The 23,432-nt window shown below is 49.0% G+C and overlaps 1 long non-coding RNA gene across 1 annotated transcript in view; it reads right to left on the bottom strand.

The window, feature by feature from the left end:
• Positions 1-414: 414 nt before the first annotated feature.
• LOC121010287 (uncharacterized) overlaps positions 415-23,432 on the bottom strand; it is a 50,375-nt gene continuing 27,357 nt past the window's right edge. The window contains exon 2 of the long non-coding RNA XR_005781080.1: positions 415-469. This is a non-coding gene — a long non-coding RNA (uncharacterized LOC121010287). The remainder of the gene's footprint in view (positions 470-23,432) is intronic.

Here is a 23,432-nt window from a genome sequence, read left to right as displayed (position 1 = left end):
GCGCTGTGACTGGCACACGGTACACATTAGCAAACCGGTGTCAGCACGAACAGCCCTCACTTAAGCCCCGCCCAGCTGCCATTTGTACACAGGCAGACCAGACATCCTATCCTTCTCTCCTCGAAGGCCTGGACCACCTTTCCGCTCCTGGCCTGGCGTCCCCCCCACCCCGCCCTCCATTCCACTATCCCCCAGCCCCTGGCTCTGCCTGCCACCTTCCACTCAAGCTTGTCCCCTGGACCTAATAAACAAATCGGCCTCTCCAGCCCTACCCTGGGAGCCCCTCTCTGGACACGGATGCATTCTCTTTTCCGGCTTCCAGGGATGCCATAGCTTCTCCGGAAGGCAGGTTATCTGAGGTCGGTTAGAAAACCGGAACAGACCTGGGTTCGGGCCTCCGCTCTGCCTCTTTTCGACTCCGTGGCTGTGGGCAGGTGACGTTCTCTTTCTGAGCCTCAGTTTTTCCCATCTGTAAAATAGGGTTAAAATGGGGACAGCAAATATTATCTACCATAGTCTTTGTGAGGATTCATGAAATAAAGGCATGAAGTGTTTGGTACACTGTGTGGCCCCGAGTAAAAGCTAATTTTATTTTATTTTTTATCTAGTCATTAAGAGGTTAAGAGCTTGGACTCTGAAGACAGGCTGACCCACATCATTGGGTGATCGATGATCACCAATGATCGAATCCTGGATCATTGCTCCTGGGCAAGCGACTTACTTTTTCTGAGCTTCGGTTTCCTCCTCTATAAATCAGAGATGATACAAATGCATTGGTCAGGAGCCGGGCAGGTCACATAAGGCATACTGGCATTGGACAGTTTCACGAGAGTTTAATAAAGAGGTTATTTGCACAGGTACGAACAGTGTTTAGGAAGATAAACAGGGTAAAAAGTGCCATCCCTACGTCTCGCAAAGGGAGACGCTGTGCTAACCCCAAGCCCGCAGGAACAAGGAAGAGGGTTGATTCCAGAACCTGGAAAAGGGAGCTATATGGAGTGAATCACCCATCAGGAACGGTGGCTTTTGGAAGATACACAGCCAGCCCACAGCACAGGCAGGGAGGAGCCTGGGGGATTAGTATCCCAACCCCATTGTCTTCTCTCCTCTCATCTCCTGTCGGGGCCTCTTCTCTTCTTGGACAGACCAACCAGAGGCCAGAGTACATGGGAGCCCACTGATGCTGTTCACCCAGGTCGGCCTCCTGGGCTCAGAGCAAGGGGAGAAAAGGAGGGGCAAAGAGATGAAATCCAACATAAGGAGCTCTCTCCTTACAGAATCCAAAGGATCCATTGAGATCATGTTGATAAAGCCGTTAGCACGTAGCAAGGCTTTGCTCAGTGGCAGCCAGCCAGCCCACGGTTAGCCTGGAGCCCACCCTAGCCTGAGTTCCCAAGGTTGGTACCAGGCCAGCCTTGACCCAACCTAACAGTGTCGGGAAGGGAACAGAGCTGATCTTCTGCTACATTCTGTGTTTACTTGGAGAAAACTTGGCTGCTGAGAGGAAGGGCCGGTTGCCTGCGGTTTTCTGCAACAGCTGGGGGTGGAGGGGAGGTGGAGAGAGGGGAGCTGGAGCATATTAGGACTCCTGAAAGCCAGGAGACCCCAGAGCCCAGGGATCTGAGAAGGGTCCACACCGAAGGCAGTGTGTGCCCGTATTCTCTTCGCCAAAGGGCCTGTGGATCTGGGAGCTGAGTGTCCTGACCCCAGGAGGCAGGGCCACGGGGCAAGCCCCAGCACCGGCCACGTGGAATGTGCCACTCTTGGAACCAAGGCTCTTGCTTTTTAAAATTGGCTTGTAAATCTCTGTGTAGTTTTCAGAGTTTAGGAATTTTATTTTATCTGGATTAAAGTCGTGTTCTGCTTTGGCATCGGAAGGCGTTTATGACTGTTAAAACAAGAAATGAAAAATATAGGCCTGGAATCAGCGAGGCTGCCTCCTGCCAGGCTCGGGGGGATTTGTCTTGGGGGCCAGGCTGAAGGTTTTCGGCCCCTTCTCCCCAGGCTACTGGGGCATTTCTTGATAAAGCTGCAGCTGCCTGAATGCAAGGGTTTGGGAGGGCGTGTGAAGAAGGCAATCTTCACCTTCGCTTACGTGAGCTCGTCCACTTTCTCTCCGACTCTATGCCCCCCCCACCTCAAAGCATACCTTCTAGAACATTGTTTAATGTCACCGTGACTTGGCTGCACTTGGTTGAGGGGGCAGGTGGCTTAAAACTTTTGATTCATCGTTTTGGGATAATTATGAAATCCCCAAATTGCAATTTTGGACAGGATTTAAATAACTGATATTCCAGCTTCCTTGGCCTACTTTGCCAACTTCTCTATTCCTTCTTGCTTTTAAAGCGCTCGCTCTCTCTCTCTCTCTCTCTCTCACACACACACACACACACACACACCCTTCTTTCCTAATGGCAAAAGTTATACATGCTTCACAAAGAACACATGGAAAGCAAAGAAAAGCACTAGCAAGGGAAGGAGGAAGCAAAAAAAAAAAAAATCATAAGAGAAAATCACTCAAGCTTTTGGCAAAGATTGCTCTAGTATTCTGCCTCCTATCCATCTATCATCTACTATCTTTTTTTAATACAATCACAGACAGTGTGCAATCTTGTTGCCTGTGTTTTCACCTCTGGGTTGTAAGCATCTTTCTATTCCTGCAGACAATCCATTGTATTTTATGACAAAAATAATAATGACTACCACTCACTCGGCACTGAGGTTAAGAATTCAGCCTTTGTAGGGGGCGCCTGGGTGGCTCCATCGGTTGAGCGTCCCACTTTGGCTCAGGTCATGATCTCGCGGTTGGTGAGTTCAAGCCCCACGTCAGGCTCTGTGCTGACAGCTCAGAGCCTGGAGCCTGCTTCAGATTCTGTGTCTCCCTCTCTCTCTCCCTGCCCCTCCCCAATGTGTGCTCTCTCTCAAAAGTAAATAAATAAAAACATAAGAATTCAGCCTTTGTAGTCAGAGAGATCTGGGCTCCAATCTCAGCTTGGTCAATTTCTAGCTGCATCTTTGGGCAAGTTACTTAATCTCGCGGGGCCTCAGTTTCCTCACCTTTAAAATGGGGATAAAACTGTATTCGCCTCAGAGGGAAGGTTGCTCGGAGGATAGTAACATTCCGGCAAATAAAGGAGAGCCTGGGGAATGCTTGGTTCCCTAGTGAGTGCTCAGTAAATTACAGTCCATATTCTCACCAAGATGTTCAGCGGTGATCCATGGAGGACATTTGTCTGTGTTTTTCTTTTCCTGAGAGTGCTATGTGCAGCATTCTCTCTAAATCAGAGCTTTGGGCTCCACAGCATTTGTTTCATGGTTAACAGCAAGATGATTTTAAACTTCTATCTTCCCCCGAGAACGCTCCACAAAATTGGCAGTCTGCACTATGCAAAAATTCACCCAGAAATGGAAGAGAGGGACATTTGCAAAAGCTGGGTTGTGTCTACAGAATTAGAAGGCACAGTTCGACTAATTTTAGTGCCTAAAAATGGGAAACATTGGAATCATGCTTCGTGGGAAAGGCGAGTTCTTGAAAGTGGCAAAAGGAACCATCAGGACTGGTTGAAATGGGGACCATTCCCCCAACGCTCGGGCATGGTCCCAATCTGCACAGACTCTCTCTCTCTCTCTCTGGCTGGAAAGTGAAAAGGTTTGGGGAGAAAGGGTTAAATGTCTTTCAAGTCTTCAGGTTGGAAAGGATCTTGTTCACAGTGCCTCTTCGTCGTCTTGGTTTTCCCAACTTTCTGCTTTCCTTTGTCTCGCCAGATAATTTTGATCCTGTGACCAGGCAGTCACTGTGTTGGGGCTCTCTGGTATTTTGTCCTTTGGGATTTCCGAGAGGGGCGGGCCCCTGTGACGGGCCTCACGTGGGCAAACTGCACATAACTCACTTTGTATCTGAGGACTGGAGCGGGGGGCCTAGCTCGTTTTGGGCGCAGCCAATCGGGCCAGGGCTGGGAGTTTATGAGATGAAGGCGAACCACTTTGAAGAAAGGCGTCCTTGTCTGCCGCTTCGCCATTGCTCTGTGGTGCATGTGGGGAGTTGGGGAGGGGTGGGCACGGCCAGAAGGCGGGTGCCCTGAGGTTGGATGGGGAAAGAAAAGAATCTGAGAAACCAGGGTCAAAAGTCTCTCTGTGAAGAGGAGAGAAACCGAGCAGGCTGCCTTCCTTCCTACAGGTGTGTGTTCTCCCAATGGGGAGCCATGGCCGTCCCCAAGGTCAGGGAAGATGATGGGCACATCCAGCCCCTGGCTGAATTTGCCCCCAGCCTCTACCCCACCAAGAGAACAGAACCAGAGAGGGTAGGATGGGAACACCTCTGGGAGCAATCATGGCAGCCAGTCATCTTTTTGTATAAGTTTATTTATTTATTTGTTTGCTTCAGTAATCTATACACCCAACACGGTGCTCGAACTCATGACCCAAGACCAAGAGTCTCATGCTCTTCAGAGTGAGCCAGCCAGGCACCCTGGTGGCCAATGATCTAGAAGCAATATCTCCACCAAGGCAGACAGGTGCTGCTTCAAATCCTAATCTCCTCATCTGCTTTTACTTCATATCTTGGGAGCCTCAGTTTCCCCCCAAAGAAGTCTTTTCTTTTTTTTTTTTTTTAAGTAGGCTTCACGCCCAGCGTGGAACCCGACCACGGGCTCGAACTCACGACCCTGAGATCAAGACCCGAGCTGAGATCAAGAGTTGGACGCTTAACTGACTGAGCCACCCAGGCGCCCTGCAAAGTCATTTTTAATAGGATCTTGCTCACAGGGCTGTTGGGAGGACGACGTGAAGCGCTTAGAACAGCCCCGGGTATGCCGTAAGTGCTGACTAGCTAGAAGCTGTCAGTATTAATTGTAGTCTCGTTTGGTTTCACAAGAGGTGTCGTGCTTTCATTTAGGCCAGAAGTAAGGTCCGTTCATTCAATTGTTCTTGTACCCATTTACTCAACCAAGAAACATTTAATAATGCCTACTATGTGCTGGCTGTTTTACTGGGGCTGGGGATAACGGTAGCTAACACTTCCTTGGGTCTACTCGGGGTTTAGGCTCTGTTTGAAGTCCTTCACATGTACGAACGTCTATAACCTTCACAACCACACCGTGGGGTAAGTGTCGAGAATCTGAACTTGGCCGAGATCTCACAGCTAGTTAAGATTAGGAGCTGGGATTTGAACCGAGGTCTGCCTGCCTCTCAAGTCTATGTCTTAAGCACCCTGCTAGTCCTAAATGAATAAATTACACACGATTTTTGTCCCTCCTAGGCAGCGCTGTGCACTAGAACTTTCTGCGGTGATAGAAATATCTGCCTCTGTGCTGTCCAATACAGTGCCCGCTGGTGGCTACTGAGGACTCGAAATACGGCTCGCACAGCTGAGGGACTGGATTTTAAGTTTTATTTAATTTGCATTAAACTCAATGTAGTTTTAGAGAGCTGTGTGTGACTGGTGGCTAACGTATTAACTAGCACAGACAGCTGGAGGAATTTGGAGCCTACGTGAAGAAATTCACATCCATCAGGGAGTAAGTGTTGTGCCAAGGCTCTGCCCAAGAGCGCAGAGGAGGACACAGCTGTGGTGTGGGGTGTGGCCTGGGCCAAGGTCACAAGAGGTTTCCTAGAGAAAGTCATCTCTGAGCCGAGTCTTAAGGAAGGGGCAGGTATTTTTCAATATACCCAAATATGCTGCATTTCACAACAGGGCCTGTGGGCAGCCAGTCCTTTGGTGGAGATTGGAACCCATAATCGACGCCCAGGGTCTTCTTTGAGCTACAAGATAACCAACGGGTACCCTGGAAGTACGAAAGAGGAGTGGATTCAGGAGCGTGTCTGCTGGTCTGGTTTCGTTTTGTTCTTGTCTTCAGTTGCAGATATCGGCTTCAGTTTTGCTTTTAACCATCACCCTCTCTGAGGATGTGAAAACACCCGGAAACCAAATTTGAAAAATCTACCGGCTCATTGGACTGCTTTGTCAATTTTGCGTGAAGTCAAATGTCCAAGAATCGTGAGCCCGATCCAGGCAGACAAAAGAGTAGGAATAATAATAAGGATAATGATGATAATAATGAAAAACAGTTACCACTTATGAAGACAGTTACTCTGTACCAGACCCAATGTTAAGTGCTTTCGTGTATTGATCGTCTCACACAATCCTACAATCCATCCTCCACATGGCAGCAAAGTGGCCTTTTTAAGATATAAACTCTAAATCAGATCGTACTAGTCTGCGGCTAAAACCCTTAAGTGGCTTCCCATCATACTTAGAATGAAATCAAAGTTTCTTGCCCTGGCCTGCAAGGCTTGGGCCCTGCTCACCTCTCCCCCACATCTGTTCCCATTCTCCACCGGCTTGCTAAGCTGCAGATACATAAGACCACTCTCTGGCATAAAGGGTCAAGCTTTGGCGACCCCAGGACCTTTGCACTCGCTATTCCCCCAGCCCTACCCCTCCACTCTGTGCTGGAGGGCAGGAACCTTTTCTCTTTGGTCACTGTTCCCTAAGACAGTAGGTATTCAGTACAAATTGATTACATGACTGGAAGAATTTCAAGCATGATTATCCTCGTGTAACAGATGAAGAAACTGAAGAAGACCAGAGAGGGTAATTTGCTCAAAGCCACACAGGTTGTTTCTGACTACGTATCTGGAAGATTCTGTCCAGTTTCTTCTGCTGGTCAGCTGTGCTGGAGTGGGAGTGTCACCTGGGAGGAGGAGCATTCGCCAAGACATGGTTTTCGTCCCTTCACTCTGCAAATGGCCCTCACTTTGTCCTTTATTGCCAGAATCTGTCTGTATGATAAGAAACCCTAGCCTGGGGGCGCCTGGGTGGCGCAGTCGGTTAAGCGTCCCACTTCAGCCAGGTCACGATCTTGCGGTCCAGGAGTTCGAGCCCCGCGTCGGGCTCTGGGCTGATGGCTCAGAGCCTGGAGCCTGTTTCCAATTCTGTGTCTCCCTCTCTCTCTGCCCCTCCCCCGTTCATGCTCTGTCTCTCTCTGTCCCAAAAATAAATAAACGTTGAAAAAATTTAAAAAAAAAAAAAAAAGAAAAGAAACCCTAGCCTGCAAAACCACCCAGTCTTCCTGTGGCTTTTACTTTACGTTTTTCTTTGATTATAAAAAATGAGTTTTGTAGGAAGTATAGAAAAATACACAAAGAAGCCGGGGGAAAAAAACGCTACTCATGACCTCACTACCCAAAGGCGACTCGGTGAATGCTTTTTTTCTTTACTGCCAATCTTTTCTATCGTCTTCCACACAGAGTTGTTATTGTCTCTGCATGTGATTTTGTGTCCTAATTTTATCCCTTAATGCCATATTTTAAGAGTGTTCTCAGGACACTGAATTTTTTCCGTACGCATTAAAGCTAACGGTTGCATAATATTCCTCCACTTGGCTAAACCCAATTCACTCAAATAAGTTTCTTCAGTTTGGGGGATTCCCTGTCCTCGGCTTGCAGGTCAGCAAGCCAAAATGAGGACTTAAATATAAAGAGGCACACCTACAATTATGATTGAAATGTAAAGAAATGCGTGGGCCATTAAGTTGCCCTTTTGAGGTCAGAAAAAGGCACGTCTGTATTCCATCGGAATAATGATTGCTATGATTTTATCATTTCCTGAGATTCCATAGTATATGGGAGCTGTGGACATTCTAAAGAAAATCATGAAATTTTACTCAAAAGTCTTCACAGGTTCTAGCGCCGTGTTGACTCTCCGCAAAATCCCCTCGGATGCCTGGTCACCTGCACCCTCTCAGTGCACCGAAGAGGCAGGGTGGAAAAGAGCCAGAGACCTGGGAAGTTCAAAGTCCCGTTTCTGGGCTTAGCTACACGCCCTCGGACATGTCACTCCGCTTTCCCATGAAATGTGGATGATGGTCCTCACCTCAGAGAACTGTGAAGGTCAAATGAGGCATCAGACGGGGAGGGTGTGTGGTAAACTCAAAAGTGCTGTAAAGTTGTTTGGAATTCTTACGATCCGATGAGTTATGACCACAGTGACTATTTAAAAAGACTTAAAGGTCAGCAGAGCCAATGCTCTCCAGCCCAAATCTTCAAAAGACTGGCTCTTGTTATAAGATGATATATATAAACTGGATTAGCGGGTCCTCTGCTTGTGATAAATTCACGGGGATTTCAAAGAGTGGGAGTAGCAAGCTTTGCTCGTTGCCTACCCAGCGTCCGGGCCCTGCCTCCACTGGTCCTAACAGAAGTCCTGTCTGGGTCGGGCATTCACCCAATCCCCGTGTAGCATGCGACTCAGGGCAAACTGGCTCCACCCCCCAGCGCCAGGGGTAAGCCTGATTGGTCGAAGGAGAACCCCACCCCTTGCCGGTGATTGGTTGGGCAGAGCGCACGTCATCCCATTCTGTCCACTGAGACCTGTGGGGACGTGTGAGGCAGGTGGGGAAAGATCTCCTTGCTCCTAACAAAGTATCCTCGGAAGAGGCAGCCTCTTCTCCTCCCTCTGGATGTCCCACTGTGAACTGCGGCGGCCACCTTGCTACCAGACTGGAGATAAAGCCAACACAGAGAGGGGAAGAGTGGACAGAGGATGATGTTGGTAACAACAACAACAACAACAACAACAACAACAACAACAACAGTGGCAAACACTTCCTGAGCCTTTAGAGCGTGCAGGGTACTATCCTAAATGTATCATATGCTTTAGCTCAGCAGGGTGGCCCCACCTCTTTTGGTGGCCCGTGAATTAAGAATGGTTTGTACATTTTTAACGGCTGAATAAAAATCAAAAGAGCAATAATATTCCAGGACACATGAAAATTAGATGAAACTCAACTTTCAGTGTCCCTAAATAAAATTTTATTGGAACACAGCCATGCCTACTCATTTACCTATTGTCCGTGGCCGCTTTCATTCTGCAACAGCCAAACTGAGTAGCAGAAGAGACTGCCAACTACTTTGCCAAGAGCGGAGCCTAAAATATTTACTGTCTGGTCCTTTCTAGAGAAAGTTCGCCCACTCACAACAACCCTGTAAGTGAGGGTACTATTATTATGCTGTTGTTCACAGATGAGAAAACTGAGGCTCCGAGAGGTGAAGTAATGTGTCCCCGGTCACACAGCTCTTACGAGGTGGACTTGGGATTCACGGTCTAGTTCCAGAGCCACTGCCGTTCGCCATTTTGGGAAAGAACCTGGATTCCTGATGACATCGTTGAGGCGCAAAGTCAACCAGCCCTAAACCCGCGTCGCCTTGGGACTTCAGGGTTAAGAGGTATAGGACACTGCCGTATTACCGAAGCCAGTTTGAGACTGCGTTTCTGCTCTTTGCAGGTGAAAGCATCACCCCTGATGCCATGAGAGAGAGCACAAGAAAGGTTTTGAGCAGAAAGGGAAGGCGAGCTATCAGCTTCTTGGACCAACCACCTTTTGTCCTTGCTCAGGAGAATAAAAAGCTTTCTTTCTTCAGACACTTCAAGCCTCCACAAGTTCTTCCCTTTAAAAGGGATTATGAAGTAAATCCTATTTTAGAATTGCTGCTGCTTTTGGCAATCGGCAATATTAGCCTGATGAGGAATTACGCTCGCTAATAAAATCTCTCAAGTTGGGTTGCGTCTAATTGTTGCAAGTGCTTATAGGAATAGCCTGTCGCGGGGAATTCTGTGCCGGCGCATCCCTGGCTTGGCTACAGCCCATGTGGAAAATCAATTTCCTCTAAATGTTTGAAGAATGGCACAGAAGGACCTGATTTCTTTTCCCTCTGCTGGAGTCAATCTGGAGACAGTGAGCCTATAAAATGAATGAAAATAGCTCCGGATGCGAGAGGCAGGGTGGACCGCGAAGCCAGGCGGAGCCTAGCCTCCAGCTCTAAGTTCTAGCTTTTTCTGTCCAAAGGCCAGAAGACAATGCACATTGGTGTCCTAAAGGGATGTGCTCCTAAAAAGTCACGGATCAGAAAGGCTCTTCCTGGGGCGCCTGGGTGGCTCAGTCGGTTAAGCGTCCAACTTTGGCTGGGGTCCTGATCTCCCAGTTTTTGGGTTCGAGCCCCGCTTCGGGCTCTGTGCCGACAGCCTAGAGCCTGGAGCCTGCTTCCAATTCTGTGTCTCCCTCTCTCTCTGCTCCTCCCCCGCTCATGCTCCCTCTCTCTCTCTCCTTCAAAAATAAATAAAAACATTTAAAGAAAAGAAAAAGAAAAAAAAGAAAGGCTCTTCCTTCGATCCAACAATTTCACTTCCAGGAATCTCTCCCCCAGAAACCCCGCTCCGAGGATGCAAGGATTCATGAACAGGGTGTTCTTCAAAACCTGGTTTGTGATGGCGAAAAATCAGAGGCAAGATAATTATCTGACGAGAGGAGACTAGTTACGTAAATGGTGACAAATTCATGCTCGGCAGCCATGAAGAAAGAGATAAATCTGTACGTGCTCATATGGAAAAATTTTTGTGAGATGGCATTGAGTGAAAAAGAAGGCAATCTGCGGACCAACATATATAGTACAAGCTCGTTTTTGTGAGGCAGCAAAACAAAACAAAACAAAAAAACCTTCAACAAAGATGTGCCCGTTTATAGGGAGATGTTTGCACATGTGCGGGGAAGGCCTGATCGACATCAGGCCGTCGATGGCGGAGGCTACACCCAGGGTGGAAATGCCACCGGCAAGTGGGGAAACTTCCCTTCTTATGATTTTAGACTTTTCGCAACAAGGGTATATGGCTTTGGTGATGCAAAAGGACATAAAGAGCCGGCTTTGCGACATGTCTGACTAGTACTGTGCCGGGCCTGCCCCTGTGTCCAAGGCTGTGGAAGATCAGGGCTCAACCCCGTGGCACGGACCGTCTAACCAAGCCACAGGTGCAAGTCTGTTACACAGTTCAGTCTGAAGACCTAGGTCTTCCTGGTCTACAGTTGCCACAAAGGGGCTTTATCCTTAGCTCCCTGCCTGCCACACCAGGAGCAGACCAACACGTCCTTTTACGAAGGCCAGAATTGAAAGTTCGACTTCTTGAGAAAAATTGTGCTAAAATATATGTCACATACAATGTACCATTTCAACCATTCAAACAAGTTTTGTAATGTTTATTTACTTTTGAGAGAGAGAGAGAGACAGAGCATGAGCGGGTGAGGGGCAGAGAGAGACAGGGACACAGAATTGGAAGCAGGCTCCAGGCTCCAAGCTGTCAGCACAGAGCCGGACGTAGGGCTCGAACTCGCGAACTACGAGATCACGACCTGAGCCGAAGACAGACGCTCAACCGACTGAACCACCCAGGCGCCCATTTTAACCATTTTAAAAGTGTACAATTCAGTGGCATTGGGTGCATTTACAGTGTTAGGCAACCGTCAGTGCATCTACAACTTTCTAATCACTCCCAAAGGAAATCTGGTACCCATTAGTTTTACTCTCCATTCTTCCCACCCCCAGGCCCCTGGAAACCACTAGTCTGCTTTCTGTCTCTGTGGACTTGCCTGTTCTAGACACTTCATATACACCGAACCACACCACGTATGGCCTGTTGTGACCTGTTTCTTTCACTTAGCATCATGTGTTCAAGGTTCATCCCTGCTGTAATGCTTTGTTCCTCTTCATGGCTGAATAATGTTCCATTGTAAAGACATGCCACAATTTGTTTATCCATTCATCAGTTGATGGACATTTTGGATGTTTAATCCTTTAGGTATTATGAATAATGCTACCATGAGGATTCCTGTACACATGTTTCTTTGAACATCAATTTTCACTCCTCTTGGGTATATACATAGGAGTGGAATTGTGGGGCCATATGGTAATTATTTGTGTATCCTCATCAAGATTTGCTTTTCAAACCCCAGAAGGCTAGTTTCTGATCACAGAGGCCAGGATGAGTGGGGAAAACTTCCCCTGAATTTCTGTGTAATGTTTTCTGAGTCTGGCCAGTAGGACTTAGGCTAAAGTCCCAACTCTGTCATTAATTCACTTATCTTGGGAAAATCACTTAACCCTTCTAAGACCCTCAGTTTCTCCCTCTGCAGTATGGGACTGATTATAGGACATACTTCACAGATCACTTACGCATGCTACCAACATTGATCTGAAGCAGGCTCCAGGCTCTGAGCTGTCAGCACAGAGCCTGACGCGGGGCTCGAACTCACGAATTGCAAGATGATGACCTGAGCCAAAGTTGGCCGCTTAACCAACTGAGCCACCCAGGCACCCCAAACAACATGTATTATACACCTGCTGTGCAACACATAAATTTATTAGCACTGACAAAAATAGACAAGAATCCCAGCCTGTGGAGAGAGACAGAAAATAAACAGTAAGTAATAATAAGGTAGTGAGAGAGTGGTAAGTTTTATGCAGAGAACATAGAACAAGAAGGATCAGGGAAGGCCTGCATTTTATTTTATTTTTAAATTATTTTAAGTTTATTTATTTATTTTTGAGAGAGAGAGAGAGAGAGAGAAAGGGCACGTGTGGGGGGGGGTTGGGGCAGAGAGACAGGAGAGAGAGAATTCCAAGCAGGCTCCACGTGCTGTCGGCGCAAAGCCTGATGTGGGGCTCAAATTCACGAACCATGAGATCATGACCTGAGCTGAAATCAAGAGTCAGATGCTTCACCGACTGAGCCACCCGGGCACCCTGGCAGGCCCGCGTTTTAAGTGATGTGATCAGCATAAGCCCCACTAAAAAGATGACATCTGAACCAAGACTTGAAGGAGGAAAGAGAAGTCATGTGGCTAGCTTGGGAGGAAGAGGTAGTTCAAAGGTCCTGGGGCAGGAGTGTCCTGCCATGCTCACATAAAGGCAAGGAGACTGGTGTGCCTGGACCAGAGTGCATGTGAGGGAGGACAGAGGGGCTGATTTTGTGGACCACGGTGAAGACTCTAGATTTTCCCCTGAGAGAGATAAGGAGCCCTGGTCGGTTTTTCACCTGAGCTGACTTTATATTTCAAAAGCATCGTTCAATCTGCTGTGTTGAAAATAGACCACAGACAGACAAGGGCAGCAGCAGGGAGACGAGTTGGGAGCATCTTGCAGTAATCCACGTGAGATAAGTTGGGGCCTTGGGCCGGGGTGCTCGCGTGGAGGTGGTGAGAGATGGTCAGGGTCTAAATGCCTTCTGAAGGTACACGCCGACACAATTTCCTATTGGGAGCGTTAAATAAGATGATGCGGTAAAAGCTCTTATCACCGAGCCCGCGTGTAGTTAGCACAGAATAATGGTAGCCACGATTATTATCAAGGTATAGCGTGTTCCCCTGCAGGGACTGATCAGGAGCTAAAAAGAAAGTGAACAAGAGGGAAGCTGTTCAGCTTCCTGTGTGATCTGCAGTGAGGTTTAAGGCCACCAAAGGTAACGAGGCTTTAATACAATGTAGACAAGGAAGTCCGCACCTTCCAGAGGGCTGGGAAGCCCAAAGCGGCAAAGCCACATCATTTAGACCAAAATAGAGATTTTAGGGCCAAGTGTTCCAGATAACTGCAAAAGCTTCTTAGAGTGTCTGGAAAGCAACATCAGTCAGGGAAATGTTTGTTTCTAGATTCCCTGGCTTTGGAAACGTTCACCGGGGATATTGTTGCAGCCCAGGTGTTTATTTTGGGGTCTTTGACTGAACCACTCAACCTAGAACCCCTCTTAGGAAGAAGAACCAATCACCAAGAGACAATGGATTCCTTTCAAACTCACCTTCTCTTCGCTCCAAATTCTGGAGACGAGACAAGAGGTTGTTTCTGAGGCTGGTGGAGATGGATTTTTCCAGGGGGGGGGCCGATGTCACTCCTCCCACCTCTGGTAATGATGCCAAACCCTTCCCTTTGGACATCTGGTCCCAGCAGGGAGAAACAGGGACCAAGGCACTATCCTTTTGTTTCCATTTTTGCTCCGGATTAAGGTGTGATTCTTTTTTTTTTTTTCTTTTACGGTTAATTAGAAGATAATAATGCCAGTGAGCTTATTGTTAATTATTTGTATCTGTACTTAATACTTGTAAGTGTGCTCAGTTCTCTCGAGCTAATATTTGGCTTGTCAGATGTGTTAGTCATGGTAATTAATTGAGCCCATATACATTTACTGGTGCTGTGGGTAGAGTTACAGGAACAACAGCCGATATGAAATGTCTCCACCACGGCGCACTTAGCCCTCGAAAGAGAACTTTGGGGGATCAGATCTTTCTGCGACACTCACTCTTTACCTGCCTGGTTTCTTTCCTCGCTCCTCCCAAGAGGGTCTTCTTTGTAAGGCTGTCGGACCCCACACACACCCGCCCCACCCCTGCCATATCCTCTCTCTTGGCTCGCTGTTAATTCCCTTTATTATTATTTAGGGGGCCTGGTGCAAAATAAAAACACGGGATGCCCTCGTTCGGAAAGAATTAAGAATTTCAAGATGGCGACAGCAGGAAATTCAACCAAACATAGAGCCCTGGTGACCGTATAGGTCGAATGCCCGCAAAGCCAGCTCTGATCGTCTTTTGCCTTCCTCCACCCAAATGTCCCCCACCCCTCTTCTCTACAGCTACAACAGTGTGCAGCACACAAAGAGGGCTCAAGAAATGAGCAAAAGACTGTTCTAAATCCAAGATCGAAAGATGCAGCGTGTAACTATGTAACTCCCGTGCCTAAAGTCCTCCTGTGGATGGGACAGAGGGAACTTTCTGGAGGAACAGGTATGTTGTCTATGGATGTAGGGGTGGTGGTCCCATGGGGGTAAACATTTGTCAAAACTCATCAAACTGCAGACTCCAGAAGAACGCGTTACCCTGCGTATGATTACACATCAATGAAAAACTATGCCTAAAGACACCCCAGTGACTCCATATTACCCTCAAGATAAAGTCTATTTTTGTCACATGTCATACAGGGTCCTTCCCCAAGGGTCTGTTCTTCGTTTTCCATCTTCACCTCCAGCACCTCTGTGGCTCCCCATTCTCCAGCTATGCTGAGTACTGGCAGGTCCCACCTCGGTGCCTTCTTAATCCAACTGTTCCCTGGCCTAGGGATGCAAATCAAAAAATAACAGGCAGTGTGGCATCAGCACCAACTGGAAAGGGGGGGGCGCCTGGGTGGCTCAGTCGGTTAAGCGTCCGACTTCGGCCCGGGTCACGATCTCGCGGTCCGTGAGTTCGAGCCCCACGTCGGGCTCTGGGCTGATGGCTCAGAGCCTGGAGCCTGCTTCCGATTCTGTGTCTCCCTCTCTCTCTGCCCCTCCCCCATTCATGCTCTGTCTCTCTCTGTCCCCAAAATAAATAAACGTTAAAAAAAAAAAAAAACTTAAAAAAAAAGAAAGAAAGAAAGAAAGGAAGCTGAGTCCTGGGGCTTCCTACCATACCTTAACTCTTTCATATCCGCATCATGGGGAAAAGAGGGTCAGGCAGGCGGACGCTTGGTGGGCTCCAGGCACTGGCTACTTACCCACCAATATGGAGATAATCACATATTCTACCTGGCTTAACCATGTGAGTCATGCCTGTTGAACATCGACCCACTGCCTAAAATTCAGACCAGCCCTTCCTTCTCTGGCCGACACCTTCCTCCTCCTCCTTCAGACCTCAGCTCAAGGGTCTTCTCCAGCAGGAAGCCTGCCTGACCCCTCTCTTCTCTCTCTTGCCCTCTCCTTCCGTATCTCTACAATAGCATTTACCACACAGAACCAATGCACACATGTGCGCGAAGGGATTTTCTTGGCTTTCTTGGCATGTGGTGCGCACAAAGACACACACGTATGGATGGATAAATGAACGGGTGCCCTTCCTCATTACCTCCCCTACGTTTCCTTTCATCGAGGCACTGGGGATTCTTGGTACATGGGTTTGGAGGGAAAGTAGTGGAGTAGCTAACATCTCAGACTCTGGCCTCAGGCAACCTGGAGGGACCCTAGTACTTGCCACTTGGCATATTCTGGTGAGGGACTTGACCTCCCCGAGCGTCCGATGAGGTCATTCTTGATCTGGCCTCGCGGGATTGTTGAGAAACCCACATGAGACGCGGCCTGCAGCAACTAGCCACCGGCAGCTCTGACCGAAAGGGAAATCGGACCCTGTTCACCTCGGAGCCTGAATCAGTAGACGCAGCCACCAGAGAACAGGAAGAGAAGTCGCCTGCCATTCACAGCCATCCCCACATCAGCAGCGCAGGTTTTGCCTTCCTGGGCCTCCCCAGTCTCCTGGGTCAGACAGATTGCTCGACAAAAGCGAACGTTTCCCTGTCATAAGAATACAACTATGGACAGACGTCACCGAACCGGAATCTGGAGAATAATAAAAAATGGGCATTGTTCTCATTTGCCTCCAACTTCCTGTTTCTCTTCAAGGAAGACTCCAGTGTCAGCCATGAGAGGGGAAAGACAGGGGGCCTCAGTCTTCCAGAGACACCAGATTGTTGATTGCCTTCCCGATCAAAAGTTCCTGTTTTTCAGCCTTTCTGGCTGTTCTGCCCAAGAATAGTTCTTGGCTAAATGGGGTATATACATTGTCCCATCGCCCCTTACCTTCCACCTCCTTCCAAACCACGGCCTCGCAACCAAGTCCTAAACTTCCCAGAAAAAGCAGTTTTGCATCCCACCTAAGAACTCAGACTCCAGACTCAGACAGATTGGCGTCCCAGTCCAACCCTTACTGGCTCCTGGCTGTGAGATCTTGGAGATCCAGGAGCTCTCTTTTTTTTTTATAATCTTTTTTTTTTTTTTAATTTTTTTATTTTTTTCAATGTTTATTTATTTTTGGGACAGAGAGAGACAGAGCATGAACGGGCGAGGGGCAGAGAGAGAGGGAGACACAGAATCGGAAACAGGCTCCAGGCTCTGAGCCATCAGCCCAGAGCCCGACGCGGGGCTCGAACTCACGGACCGCGAGATCGTGACCTGGCTGAAGTCGGACGCTCAACCGACTGCGCCACCCAGGCGCCCCTCAGGAGCTCTCTTAACCTCCCATAGTTTGATTGTCCTTCCCCACCTAGCGAGGAAAGAACTGTGCCTGTTTCGTAAGGACGAAAGGACACTACGTGCGAGAACTTTGGCGAGAGTTTATTAGATGTTGGTTGTTATACTCACTGTTCTCTTAATTTTATCTTATTTATTTTTTAAGTAGCCTCCACCCCCCAATGTGGGGCTTGAACTCAGGACCCTGAGATTGAGAGTCACATGCTCTACCGCCTTCGCCAGCCAGGTGCCCCTGTACTCGTTGTTTTAAAGAGAAGACACGGGATGGCAAAACTGTTTAAAAGTTTTGTAATAAATCCTGCAGGATTGCAAGATCGTGAAGACCCTTATTGGATAAATTGATTTATCTTCTCCTTAAGTGGTGGGCCGAAAAATGCACACACGAACACACACCCCTCTTCCCCCCCCCCGCCCCCCCGCCCTGCCACCTCCCCACCACCGGAAAGATTCAGGATCAAACCGCTCGAACCGTGAATGTGACCTTATTAGGAAGAGGATCTTTGCAGGGGTAATTAAGGGTCTTGGGATGAGATCGTCCCAGATTACATTGGGCCCCAAGTCCCATACAGGTGTCCTTGGAAGACCAGCGAAGGGGAGAGGACACAGAGTAAAGAAGGTCGTGCGAAGACAGGCAGAGCCGGGAGGGATACGGCCATCAAGCCAGGGAAGCTGGAAGGGACAAGGAAGGATCCTCCTCTAGAGCCTTTGGAGGCGAGCCCAGCCCAGCCCACCCCTTGCTTTCACACTTTTGGCCTCCGGAATTGTGTGAGAATAAATTTCTCTCGTTTTAAGCCGCTCAGTCGGGGGTAATGTGCCGCAGCCACCCCAGAAAAGTAACGCGCCCTGTGGCATCTGCAGTGGAGAATGGAACCACTTGCCTCTGCTGGGCAGATCTGAAGACGGAGATGATTACGCTCTTTGGGAGAAGCCAGCACCGGGCTCTTACAGCCTGATTGTTAAGAGCAGACAAGCCTGGGTTCCGAGTCCAGCTTCCCTTTTCATACTGTGTAGTCCTGGATGAGTGACTCAATCTCGCTGAACTTCAGTTCCTTGGTCATAAAGCAGGAGTAGTAATATTCCTACCCCGTGAGATAATGGGATGATTCGGAGGACACGTCTGATGTGCCCGGTATACAGAAAAAGGTGGCCGTGATGTGCCCCCGCCAATCCATTTAGCTTCTCACACGCGGGGCAGGATGCCGATGTGGTTGCAGAACGGCCTGTGGCCGTGGGGGACCCACAAAGCTAGATGCGGGTTAAACCCGAGTGGGTTAAACCTGTGGCCCTTACCACTGTTCTTTTCCTTCCGAGTGAACGGCCTGACTGTCTCAAGGTGCCCCGTGGAAGAGCCAGACGTCCTGGCCTGCTGCTTCACCGTGAAGCCAAGGTGATGAGAGAGCCCCAACGGGCAGCCCTGTGCTCCCAAGGAGTCCCTTGGTCTGTGACGAAACTTCTGGAGGCAGTGGCTTCCCAACAGGCAGTATCCACTCCGTGGCGGTTCTGCTCGCGCTCCTGGAGCGTGTCTGTGTTCAGAAGGCTCCACCATCCATGACCCCCCTACTTACCGCCTAGAAGGGGCACATCCTCTCCACTCGGTTAAAAGGACATTTTTCCAACGAGCACAGGTCATATTTCAAACTGCACTGCCAAGGTATCAGGAGCCAGTAAAAGGGGGCATTTAACACCGTATTTATTTTGACTGGCAAAACAGGTCACGGCTGTAAAAGAAACAGCTCTTGAGAATGAGGCACCCTAGCCGACTCTGGGCTCGCTCTACCCACACACACGCTGTGTAAAGCATTCCAGAGCGGCTGCCAACTTTCCTGGCAGAGCTCTTATTTCTTTACATGTATGTTGCGTTCCGTCTGTTTAATGTGTGCTCTGTGCCATTCGTGGATCTTGGCAAGGCCTGGCGAGGTGGCATGGCGTGCTCAGGCTCGTTCGAAGCAAAACAGGGCACGAGGCGGAGGGAGATGGGAGGCCGATGAAGGAGTCCTGTTTCCCCCTCGGCTCGGGGTGGGGGCCGGCGCTGCGAACACCGGAGGGGGATGGCCGAGCCATCCAGAGGTGGTTGAATGACGAGGGTGCCACTCCTGCATTTCTGCCCTACCCAGGGGTTTGGGGCGGGCGGGGGGTGGTGTGTGTGCAGTTTTACAGCTTCTGATCCGCGGCCAGGAAAAGAAAAGTGGCGGAGAAAGGGAGTGGTGGGGGAAATCTACTCACGCTCCTGAATCTGGGGTTTCCCTAGAAACCGTCGAAGGCCTCGAAGGCTAGAAAAGGCCCAACACCTGGATCCCGTGGTCCCACGGCCTGAAGAAAACGGAACTCACCTTTGCGTTATGCTCAAGAACCATTAAGTGCTTGGTGGGAGGAGCCGAGGCAACGTGCTGCGAGTGGGATCCTCATCCACTTGGAAGGCAGGAAAACCAGGTTTCTGCGCTACCAAAACATCTGGCCAAGCGAGTTAAAAAAGAACACGCACGGTCCGGTGGGGGAGAAAACAAAACCCTCTAGAAACAGTTGTGGCGTATTGGGTGACCAAAGACTTTCCACTACTTGACTCAGATATTTGCTTTTCCGTCGGTTCCTGTTGAGGAGGGCCCTTCAGAATAGGGACGAGAAGAGTCCGAACAGAGAAAGGAAGATCACGGGGTTAAAACACACATAAAGGCTCTCCCTTTAAGAAAAAGTTTAAGTGCGTTTTTTTGTTTTTTGTTTTTTGTTTTTCAGTCCAGTCCAGAGTGTGAACAGAATCCCCCTGTTAAGAAACGGAATTATTCGGGGCGCCTGGGTGGCGCAGTCGGTTAAGCGTCCGACTTCGGCCAGGTCACGATCTCGCGGTCCGTGAGTTCGAGCCCCGCGTCGGGCTCTGGGCTGATGGCTCGGAGCCTGGAGCCTGTTTCCGATTCTGTGTCTCCCTCTCTCTCTGCCCCTCCCCCGTTCATGCTCTGTCTCTCTCTGTCCCCAAAAAATAAATAAACGTTAAAAAAAATTTTTTTTTTTAAAAAGAAACGGAATTATTCACCTGAATCACAGGAAAAAATAAGGTCCAGGCTCCTAATAAGAAACAGCCACATGTGGAATAAAGTTAGTGCAAGTTGTGTAATCCTAGTTGGCCAGTTGTAAGAACAGGGAGGAGAGAGGAGCATGGGGAACATGTTTCAGATGTGATTCAAGAGGTCCTGGAGCCGGTCCTGACCCTCTGGGTTGGAATTTCTGACTCTCTTCTCTGCCTTGACTCAGAATAGGAAACCGTATCCTGACCGCGCGTTTCTTTTTATAGAATTAAACTTTCTTGCCAACTTCCTCCAGAACACAAGATCATCCCTCATCGTCTCTAAACACTACGCCAATCATCGGATGGAAGTCAGGGGGGGAGAGCTGACCTGTTTGCACCAAACATAACCCAGGCCCGGAGCGGAAAACCGACAACGGGAACGGAGTTTGGATTGCGTACCCAGCCTGGTAAATACAGCATGTTCTTACAGGTTGGAAAACCGTCTGGCTCATCTTTGTACTTTCTCTCTTTCTCCCACTTCTCCTCACTTGGATCTCCTCATTCGGCTTTGACGCTGGCCAAGTTCACGTTTGCCAGTTACCGAGTGGATAAGGGATGGCTTGTGAGATTAGTAATATGCTCGGGATGAGGAGACAGGCTGCCAAACGTATATGTCTGTGTGATACGAGGACTTCTCTTGATCCCGATTCCCCACCCAGCCCGGTAGGCTCTCCACACGCTGACAGGAACCAAGGCGGATGAGGACAGAAAAGACTGAGCTCCCGTTCATTCCGTCGCCATGTTTGCACCGCCAGCCAAGCCCCCAGGATGCCCCGTGCCCTGGCCATCAGTGGCGGTCATTTCTTGCGTGTAAGGTATACTGCGGCTTGGAAGCCCAAAGGGGACATTAATAGAGTGCAGAGTGTTTAGTAGTCCCTCATTAAAAATGGATTTTGTTTTCAGTGCTTTCAGGACGGGAACAGTGAGGTTGGAAACTGCTTGTAATTGGGAGTGGTTCTCCTGCCAGATTCTAACAGCTTGAAGGGACATCCAGATTTAGGTTTACAGTACTACATTCTGGCTCATTGAAATCGCATCTAAACGTTGCCAGAATGTGTAATAAACTACAAAATCTGTACAAAAATATATCGACATAATGGCTCTGGAGCCTTAAGTCAGAGGGGTCGGGGGGCACCTTGTCACCAGCAGCACTGCTCTCGCTGTGTCTCACGGCAGACTTGGGCCACGGCGGGGGACAATTATCATTCATGGGATTCAGACCCTGGTCTGACCAGGTGGCTCCGATGTCTAGAAGATCCATGTCGCAGGGCTGAGGGATCGGCCACATCCTGCCCCGTGGTCACGGATGGCCTGCCCACCGGTGCCACCCCAGCCGAGGGCCTGGGGATCACACCCAGAAGACCACTCGCACTTGCTCCTACGACGGAGTCCCACCTGCCCTGCTCACCTCTCCACCCTCACCCCCTCTTACCCTTCAAAGCTCCCAGGTTCTCGACATGAAACGTCTTCCTCCAGACCCTCCAGTTGACCAAGTTCCCTCCTGCTTCTGAGCCTCTGCTCGTGCTGTTCCCCCGGCCGGGAACAGTCTTCTCCCGGCTGATTCCTGCTTCTCATCCAGCACTCAATTTACAGGCCGGAATTTCATGGAAGCCTTCCCTGACCCCTCGGATTGAGTTCCTCCCTAGCTATCTTAGTCCATTCAGGCTGCTGTCGCAGAATGTCGCAGGCTGCTGTCGCACCACAGACTGGGTGGTTCAGACAGCAAACATGTATTTCTCACAGTTCTGGAGGCTGGGAAGTCCAAGATCAAGGCAGATTTCGCGGCTGGTGAGGGCCGGCTTCCTGGTTCACAGACCGCTTTGTCCTCACGCGGCAGAAGGGGTGAGGGAGCTTCTAGGGGATCGTTTTACAAGGGCACCGATCCCATTCATGAGGGCTCCACACTCAGGACCTACTCACCTCCCGGAGGCCCCGCCTCCGAGTGTCCTCACACGATGGGTTAGAATCTCTGCATATGCATTTAGGGAGACACAAACATTCAGTCTGTAGCAGAAGCACTTAGCAACATAGCCACTGAAACCTTCTGCTGATTAGAATAGGAGTCCTCAAACTACCGTGCACACAAATCACCTGAGATCGTGTTGACGTGCAGGTGCTGATTCAGCTGATCTGGGGTCTAAGTCCTGAGACTCTGCATTCCTTTATTTATTTCTGTTTTTTGTTTTTTTGTTTTTTTTTAGTTTATTTATTTTTTTGAGAGAGAGAGAACAGGGGAGGGGCAAAGGGAGAGGGGGAGAGAGAATCCCAAGACACTCCACGCTGTCAGCACACAGCCCGACGTGGGGCTTGATCTCACGAACCGTGAGATCATGACCTGGGCAGAAACTAAGAGTGGACGCTTAACCGACTGAGCCACCCAGGCGCCCCGAGACTCTGCCTTTCTAACAAGCCCCCAGGCGATGCTGATGCTGCTGGTCCACGGCCGGTACCCTGAGAGCAATGGTACCAAACTTTCTCAGTCAGGGTCCCATGAGAGAAGAAAGCCGGACAGCAAATAAGTCGAGCTACTACTTTCTTAGTTCTCCTAAGGATGGTACTTAACCAGAACCGGTAACTAGGAGCTAATTCCTTACGTTTCTTGGATGCCTTAGGTCAAGGTTTCCCAACCTCCGCACCCTTGACGTCTTGGGGCTGGATAATGCTTTGTGGTAGGGGCTGTCCTGGCAGCATCCCTGGCTCCTGCCCACTCCGTGCCAATAGCACCGTCCCCCTAGTTGTGACGACCAAAAATGTCTCTAGACATTGCCCAGTGTTCCCGGGGGGGGGGGGGGGGGGGGGCGCGGATAACATCAGCCTGATGGGAACTGGTGCCTTGGGACATTAGGGCATCATTCTCTGGTGGTACCCAGTTGACAAGGGTAGGCGGTCAAAGAAAGTATTCTGTTTGTGGCTGTAATCCCATTGTGTCCCACAGTGTTCTGTCCATGGCGGCCCCTCAGCATGTTTTTGGAATGAATGAATGAATGAATGGAAGTCGATGAATGAAAACGAACTCCAAAATTGTGCTAGGCTGGTGGGTGACTAGAACTGCCTTCACACAGCCTCCAGCCTCCTCCGCCCCACTCTCCCCCTCCCTCGAAAAAAAAAGAAAAACACAACACAGTAAAACTTAGTGGGCCAGTTGTCATCCAAGGGCACAATTTTTCTAAATGTAGCATTTTCCCAAAGTAAATATCCTTTTGAAAAAAAAAATGTGAAGAAAGATTCTCGCTTGAGATCTTTTTTTAAATGTCTCCAATGACTAAAATCCTCTTACAGTAAGTACCTAGAGAATTGCATTTGCTTAAAGAAAAAAAAAAAATGCTGTTTTTAGTCTGAAGTGTAGAAAGTACTTGAAAATCATATACTTTTTTTTTTTTTTTGCATCTGACTGGGCAAATTATAACATGGTAGAATTAATTTTGGTTCTAGATTGTTTCTAAAACCCTATCTCAGATTGAGGCCTAATGGATAAAGTCACATCAAGGAGTTATTTGAAAGAAAAAG

The sequence above is a fragment of the Herpailurus yagouaroundi genome, unplaced genomic scaffold (assembly GCF_014898765.1).
Source record: "Herpailurus yagouaroundi ecotype Mexico unplaced genomic scaffold, PumYag 191, whole genome shotgun sequence".
Classification (NCBI taxonomy): Eukaryota; Metazoa; Chordata; class Mammalia; order Carnivora; family Felidae; genus Herpailurus; species Herpailurus yagouaroundi.
This window is presented reverse-complemented; position numbering and strand designations above follow the sequence as displayed.